General features: G+C 46.6%; 1 long non-coding RNA gene across 5 annotated transcripts in view; it reads left to right on the top strand.

Moving 5' to 3' along the window:
• Positions 1–6,245, top strand: part of LOC104913090 — a 14,865-nt gene extending 8,620 nt beyond the window's left edge. For 2 of the 5 annotated variants that reach the window (XR_004161273.1, XR_004161272.1), the window contains 4 exons: positions 1,636–1,700; positions 1,798–2,368; positions 3,832–3,938; positions 5,664–5,732. This is a non-coding gene — a long non-coding RNA (uncharacterized LOC104913090). Of the gene's footprint in view, positions 1–199; positions 271–1,635; positions 1,701–1,797; positions 2,369–3,831; positions 3,939–4,039; positions 4,127–5,663 lie in introns of all 5 variants that reach the window. The other 3 variants (XR_004161271.1, XR_004161270.1, XR_004161269.1) reach the window with 3 other exon arrangements.
• The last annotated feature ends 2,006 nt before the right edge of the window (positions 6,246–8,251 follow it).

The raw sequence follows: 8,251 nt of genomic DNA, 5'->3' as shown, positions 1-8,251 counted from the left end.
TTCATCTGACAGGGAATGGCCTGTATTTGTTAGTTCTGTAGAATTGTTTGCTGAGTTTGAGCTCATATGCCAATTCTAATCACACAGCATTGGAAAGAATACCCTGGAAAGAATTTAAAATATGAAGGGCTTTGGACAGGTGGGTGAGTGAGTTGACCTTGGCCAGTTCCCACTCAACCTCTCTTTCACTCCTTCTCAGTAGGATGGGGAGAAAATAAGATGGAAAAGCTGGTGGGTCAAGGTGAAGACGGGGCGATCACTTATCACTGTGTAAGTAGCAGACAAAACAGATTTGACTTAGGGAAAATTAATTTGATTTATTGCCAATTAAACATAGTGCTTTAACTCCCCACCCTGAGAAGCACAGGGGATGGGCATGAGGGCCTGTGCTAAGTCCACAGCAGCTTCTCTCTTCCTCCCGTTGTCCTCACGCTTCTCTGCTGTTGAAGCATGGGCTTTCAGGATAAACCTGATCCAGCGTGGGCTTCTCATGGACCGTAGGGGAATTTCTGCTCCAATGTCTGGAGCTCTTCATCACAAGAAGTTGAGACCTTAGAGAAGCTGTGATTAGAATCAAAAGAGTCATCTAGGTTGGAAGAGACCTTCAGGATCACTGAGTCCAACCATCAGCCTGGCCTATCAAATCCCACCACTTACCCGTGTCCCTTCATGCCACATCCACGTGTCTCTGAAATACCTGCAGGATGGGGGCTGCACCACTGCCCTGAGCAGCGCATTCCAACACTTGAGCACTGCCTACGTCAAGAAATCTTTCCTGATATCTAATCTAAAGCTGCCTTGGCACCCCTTGAGGCTCTTTCCCTGTGTCCTGTCATTTGTCACCTGAGAAAAGAGATTGAGACCTTCCTTGTAGGTGGTTCCAGTAGAACTTCCAGGTAGTTCCAGTAGAGAGCATTGAGGTCTCCCCTCAAACTTCTCCAAATCAAGCAGCCCCAATTCCTTCAGCAGTTCCTCACTAGTCTTTTTTCTCTCTTGGTCTCTTTACCAGCTTTGCTGTTTCCTGCATGTGCTCGACAACTCAATATCCTTCTGGCAGTTAGGGGGCCAGAGCAGTTTTTCCCTTCCCTCACAACCGTGATGACGATGCGGAGCACACAGCTGCTCTGGTCTACCCAGTCTGGAGAGGAGAAGGCTGGGGGGTCTCACTGGTGTGCATGCATATCACTGCCTCGGGTGGGAGGGACCCAAGATGCAGAACCAGGCTCTCTTCATTGTGCTCTTTAATTTTGATTTTGGAGATAAATGGCACAGAATGGAAGCAGAAGAGTTTGAATATGGTGAGGTCAGGTTTCAGGCAGTTCAAACTGCAGTGCAGTTGCCTGCGATCCTGAGATATGCCTCCAGTGTGGTATCATTTTCCCTGTACCCACTTCAGATCAAGGTTGTGCTGCTCTTTCATGCTTTGTATTGTCCTGACATGAATGCTGAACTTAACATGACCAGGAGGAAGTGAAGCAGTGTTGAGGAAATCTGCTTTTTAAAAGAGTTGTAAAACTGATTTCTGACCTATGTGCATCTTTTAAATACTTTTCTGCAGCCTTCTGGAAGGTCCTGTATCTGATAATTCGCGTACCCATAATATGCCTTTGACTTAATTCTTCTTTGCTTTATCAGGGAAGTCGGTACTCAACTGCGTGTTGTCACATCTCATCTTGGCAGTGGCTATCATATAGTGAAAGGTAAGGTACTCCATCTCATGGGGATCCCAGGTACCCTTCTGCTTTAAAAAGAGAGGTGGCCCAAGGCAATTAAGGCCCTTGTGCCATTCCTCTGCAGTTGTATACAGCATTTGCCAGCCTGAACTGAAAGCTGTGCTGCTGTCTGCATGCAATGGGAAGCTGCATGAAAAAGCACCGTCTCCAAGGATGCCTTCTGTACCTTCATGCCAGTCAAGCAATGCCCCCCTCTGTTGGTTCTGCTGCCCAGCAGCCAAGCCTGGCTTTGTGTCTGGGGCTGTGAAGTGTCTCAGCTGTTCCCGTCCCTGTCTGCAGTGGCACTGGTGGTGAGGTGCAGTGAGCAGAAAGTGACAGCAGCGATGTCACCTGTGGTCTGAAGAGACTGGACACGATTGTGAGATGAGCACAACAGGATAATTTGCTGCACAAATTACAGATGACGTTTTGAAAAGAACAAGAACTAGGATAATCTAGAAGAACCAAGTGAATGCTTGCTGAATATTGCGTTGGTCAATAGAGTCCCTCTCGGTCTGCTCTGAGGCATGATTAATTTTCCTGAGCATTGGCCTTGTGCTTCATTTGTTTTGTTTCCTCAGACCATCGTTTATGGTGGACATCTGGCAGACAAGATACAGTGCCAACTGCCTTTGGTGTTCCATCAGGTCGGACAGGTAATGCATGCTTCAACTCCTGTGTGTACCACAGCTGAAGCCCACTAACATAACTTTAATTACCTCTTCCTAAACTTCTATCGTTGTTGCTTTAGATTTTATACATAAGCTTTATCTCTTTGTCTTCTGCTGCTGGCTGTACTGAATATCGATTTTTCTGCGTTCTTTTGGCAAGGCACTTCACCCGTGGCAAACAATAACTCTCCTGTTCTCCCCATACCTTTAATAATGTTCACTTGAAAGGCTTTTGCAGTGAGGAGGTGAGAGAGTATTTCATTTTTTTCCACACAGTTTTTTAATAGCTTGAAGAATAATCCTGGAAAAGAAATGGTTGATGTAATTGGCCTGGAACTAATGAAAGAAGAGCTTTGGTGAAACGTTGATATTTACTTTAGTCTGCCTGCTGAAGCAATTTCCTTCATTAATTCTTTCTTTAAATTCAAGTTAATGTTGGGATAGTAAGTATTAAGTGGTCTCTGCTTAGGAGGAGCGGGATTTGTCCCAGGGCAATGGCACTGTGGCATTCCTAGAGACTTTTCCATCACTAATGGCTAATCGGCTTAATGAGGGTGTGAACAGATTGCTAACTGCTGTGGTGGGCTTTCTGGGCTGGAGGCAGGAGGTTCAAGTCTGGCAACGTCAGCAGGTAGCTGGAGAGGAGGTATGGTTGGCTTCTGCACCAAATGTGATGACATTTCTGTTCTGTCTTCATTTTTCTTGCGGGCTCTTGTTCTCAGGAGCAGTTTCCCTGCCAGATGCCATCATATCACATCTAAGCTGCTTATTGTGTGTGATATTGGACTCTGGGAGCACTGAGAGGCTCTCTACCCAATCCAAGCCCAAACGTGGGTTTAGCTCTGTGCGGGTAAAGGCACACAGGAGGCTGTCAGCTGCTCTCTTCTGTTTTGCTCTGTGTCTCCTGCTGCATAGGGTGCATCTGTGTACGGCAAAGCGGGCATGCCTTTTGGTTAAGAAATCTCTGTGGAACTTGTGCAGCTTCTATTGCTAAACATAACCAGCACTTCTGTATCATCCTTGCCTGATGCTGCAAATCTAAGGCCACGAGTTTCAATTAAGCCACCGCTAAATAACTGCCACAGACCTGTGAGATGAAGAGTGCACAGGCCTCCTGCTGCTGCTTTCTTAGGTGAAGACAGAGACTCAGAATCTAACCCAAGTTGCAGGGCTGCTTGCTGGGTGACACAGATGCATTCTCAGTGCCTTGCCAGCACTGCAGGAATCAGGTGCTTGCGGGGCACAGGGTGATTTTGTTGTGCCATTGTGTTGATGCCAAGTTTCCACTGGCTTTAAATGTCTGACGGCTGGCATTCATTCTTACAGACACTTCTCTGATAGAGGAACTATAGAGGTTACTTAGTCCTACTAGAAATAAATAAAAAGTAAAACCTGCCGAAAACGTCTGGAAAGTCTTTGAAGGAAGAGCGTTTTTCTGTATTCCTTAGGAAGCCTCCTGTAACAAGCATGGAGAAGGCAAGGAACCAAAAAGAGGAAAGCGTGGATGAATTCTGAGTCCCGGCAGAGCAGAAGTTACAGCTGCAGTTCAGAGCAGGTAGGCATTTACTGTTTTAATAGAGGTCTTCTCTCTCAGTACTCTCAGAATGCTGCGCTTTCTTCTGAACTCCATCTCCTCCTCCCTACTGCCGGCTGCAGGGCAGGCACTGCTTTGCACTCCTGTGCCCGAAGTCTGAGTCAGGATGCGGGAGCACCGATGGATGGATGCGCTGAGCTGAGCTGCAGGTGCAGTGGGCCTCAATGTCTTCAGGCACACGTAACATAGTTGTTAATATTTGTCTTACTGCATGTGGATGTTTCACTGCTGGGGTTAGCTGAAGCTCAGTGGGGTTTTGGATCTGCCATTGCCTTCTCCTTAGGACAGTGGAACCATTAGGCAGTCACTGTCACGGTGGAGGGGGGTTATGAAGAGCACTGTGCTGGGGAAACAGTAAGGCGTCACCAGGAGAACTGGAAGGATGATGAGAATTGAAGTGAATGCGTTTTCTTTTATGACATATTAGGCACTTATTAGAATATGCAATTAACCTTGGGTTTCTAAAATAGGATGTATTTCTCTCCTCAGAACACAGTTCCAAATGAACTGTTAGTATAATTTCAGAAGTGTCCTTCAGATATTTTATATATGTATATATATATATAATGTTAACAGGTGATTTTACGTGCAGGTGGATTTCCATATAAATACCCAGGCTTAGTTATAAATACTGGATTTAATCTTGGTAAGGACACTTTAAATAAGTGAAATATAGACAGGCATCAATTCCCAGGTCACCTCATTAAGTGGCACCCTTACTTTGTAACTTTTATTGTGCTAAGCAAGCAATGTGTATTCTGATTAAGATGACTAATAGTTATGTTGGATGTAATTATAGCATTGCCAGGAGGCTCCGTAATAGTTAGGGGTCTGTCAATGTTTTTGCTACATTGCTGTACCATCGTGGTAGCTGTAATACAGCACTTGCTCCTCTCAGTGCAGTGAAAGCTTTTGCACTGTGTTGCAGCTTGTTCTATTTGCATGAATATCAATATTTTGATATTTGAGCAGAATCTCTACTACAAGCAAAACTGGACAGGAGGAGCAGTGGGCACAAAACCCTTGGGGTTCCTGTGGCACCATCCCGCGTCGGGGTGGCTATGGAGCATTGTGTCTCTTCTCGTGTTCTTTGATAAAGTGCTCTTGGAAAGCAGCAGTGGGCATTGGACTGGAAAAATAACCAAATGCAGTAAATACAGTCCTGAAGCTCAATGCTTGACCTGGGCGCAGCTCTTTGGGTTGCATGTTCTTATCTGAGGCGGTTCAGACTCATAACTGCCATAACTGGAGGATTTACCCCTTTATATGTACAGAAAGTGATGCCTCAGTTTTACTAAGGCACACATGAGAGTGAGGACTGCAGTTCGTCCCTCACTCTCACACAGGTCCCACTGCTGACATGAGTGCAGGTGTTAGGTGCAGGATGAAGCTTTTGAAGTGGAACTCCTCAACAAATCAGTGGCTGTGGTGTGTCACGAGTGGAGAAGGAAGTAGTTAGGATGAGCTTTATCCCATGATCTTTTCTGCTGCAGTATATTGAGAATCCCAGAAAAAATTAAATAGGAAACATACAAAATGAAAGGTTGAAATCGATTTGGTGAAGGACTGTAAGCGTGGATCTGGGATAAAAGCTAACAGCCACTTCTTTAAAGAGTCCAGCATGGCTCATGGAGAATTGTTCAAAACTGTTATTCCAAAAATGCTGAAAGATGATTTCGGTTACAGATGCTGTACAGCTGGAGAACAGCAGAAATATATCGTGTCTTTTCAGACAAGACTAAGAGAGGTGAGTTTCTTCTGTTGTGATTGTGTGAATTTTAATGTGAAAAGGCAGGACAAGTTGGATGGGTCTCACTTGAAAGCAACCCAGAGCAGTTTGTCACTTGGAGCACGTGTGGGTGAGGTTCTCTCTGTACAAGGAACGATGTTTTTGACCTGAAAGTTCAGAACCAGGCGTTGTATAACTGTAGAGGGTGACAGCAGTGGTGGCTGTCACCTGTACTCTGGTGTGCCTCAATGCTGCTTATGGCAGGAAACTGTCTGCAAGATAACACCTCTCCAAATAAATAGTGTCTGTAAATGCCTTAGCACTCACTAAGAGCCATGTCTTGGCAATTAGCAATTTCCAAGTGGCAAAGGTGATTGAGGATGTTTCGTCCCGTGAAATATTGTATCTTTCATGAGTTGTCAACCTAGCAGAAGGAGCGGGGTTAAGGCTACAGCTTTCTCCTGCAGGCTGTTGCACAGCTCCGCATGGCCAGCAGGTTAGTAGAGGGATTTGCTTTTTGTTGGAGCACTGTGGGGGGGTGGTGCCAGTCCCCAGGCTGCCCACGTGGAGCATCTCTGTGCCAGAAGCTGGCTGGCAGTGGAGGAGCTCTGCTTAGTTTGTTCTGTGTTGTCTGAAGCCAGGTGTGATTCTGTGTTCCTGCAACTTCCAGCTCTGGGCACTCTCTTTCGTGCCTGTATCCCTTCTGCCACTTCCCTGAGAGCTGCATCACACGGCCCAGTGGCAGCTCTGCTGCTGGGTTTCTGAAGGCACCAAACACCATCCCCACGTCTCTGGCTGCTGCTCAACTCTGGGTGATGTTTAAATCTTGTTCTATAGCTTCTACCACCTCTGTCCTGCAGCTTCTACCACATTTGAATGGAAGCTCCCTCAAAGCCACCCGGTGAAAGAGCTCGTGGGCCTCATCTGCTGGCTGGCCTACCTAACTAAATACATGACTACAAACAGAATCATGGAATGGTTTGGGTCGGAAGGCACCTTTAGGATCATGTAGTTCCAACCCCCTGCTGTAGGCAGGGACACCTTCCATAGCCCAGGCTGTTCACAGCCCCATCCAGCCTGGCCTGGAGAGCTTCCCATGAGGGGGCACCCACAGCCTTGCTGTGCAACCTGTTTCGGTGCCTCATGGTAAAGAACTGCTTTCTACTATCTTGTCTAAATCCACCCTCTTCCAACTTGAGAATGTTTCTCCTCATGCTGCCACTAATGATCTTATAAAGATTCCCTCCACAGCTTTTCGTGGGCCCCTTCAGGCAGCCCACAGTGCCCCAAACCAGCAAAGGGCTGCAACCTCCTCCAGCCACCGTGCAGCCCACACCTCCCAGTGCTCCTGCTGAAATCCTGCTTCAATGTTGGCCACCTTCAACAAAGAGCATATCTGGAGGAGCCCAGGGTAATGTGCACAAACCAAAACAATCGATAACCTGCCTTACATTGTGTGATTTTATCTGTTCCCTAACAGCCTGTAGCTAGAATATGCAGATGTGCACACCTCCTCTATCAGCTGAAAGTGGAACTGACAGAGGACCCTCGCACCCCAATCATTCCTTGCTTCTGTGACCTTTAAGGACCCTCCCACTAAAACAATTCCATGGTTCTGTGACCTGTAAGGACCCTCCCACCCAAAGCATTCCATTGTTCTGTGATCTTTTAGGACACACCAATCCCAAATATTCCATGGTTCTGTGACCTTTAAAAACCGTCCCACCCCAAATATTCCATGGTTCTGCAACCTTTTAGGACCCACCCACTAAAACCATTCCATGCTTCTGTGACCTGGAAGGACCCTCCTATCCCAAAAATTCCAAGGTCCTGTGACCTTTAAGGACCCTCCTACCTCAAACATTCCATGCTTCTGTGACCTTTAAGGACCCTTTCATCCCAACCAATCCATGCTTCCGTGACCTTTAAGGACACTCCCACCCCAACAATTCCATTGTTCTGTGACCTCAAAAGACCCTCCTATCCCAAAAATTCCAATGTTCTGTGACCTTTAAGGACCTACCCATCCCAAACAATCCATGCTTCTGTGACCTTTAAGGACCCTCCTACCTCAAACATTCCATGGTTCATGACCTAGTAGGACCCACCCATCCAAAACCATTCCATGCTTCTGTGACCATTAAGGACCCAACCATTCCATGGTTCTGTGAGCTTTAAGGACCCTCCCACCTCAACCATTCCAAGGTTCTGTGAACTTTAAGGACCCAGACATCCTAACTTTTCCATGCTTCTATGACCTTTAAGGACCCTTTCATCCCAACAGTTGCAACCTTCTGTGAACTTTAAGGACTTTCCCTCCCCAACCATTCCAAGGTTCTGTGACCTTTAAGGACGCTCCTATCCCAAGAATTCCAAGGTTCTGGGACGTTTAAGGACCAACCCATCCCAACCATTCAAAGCTTCTGGGACATTAAAGGACCCTCCCATGCCAAGAATTCCAAGGTTCTGTGACCTTTAAGGACCCTTCCACCCCAAACATTCCAAGGTTCTGTGACCTTTAAGGACCCACCCATCCAAAACCATT

This window comes from Meleagris gallopavo, chromosome 14, assembly GCF_000146605.3.
Source record: "Meleagris gallopavo isolate NT-WF06-2002-E0010 breed Aviagen turkey brand Nicholas breeding stock chromosome 14, Turkey_5.1, whole genome shotgun sequence".
NCBI lineage: Eukaryota > Metazoa > Chordata > Aves > Galliformes > Phasianidae > Meleagris > Meleagris gallopavo.
The sequence above is the reverse complement of the archived record's forward strand: the minus strand, read 5'-3'. Positions and strand labels throughout refer to the sequence as shown.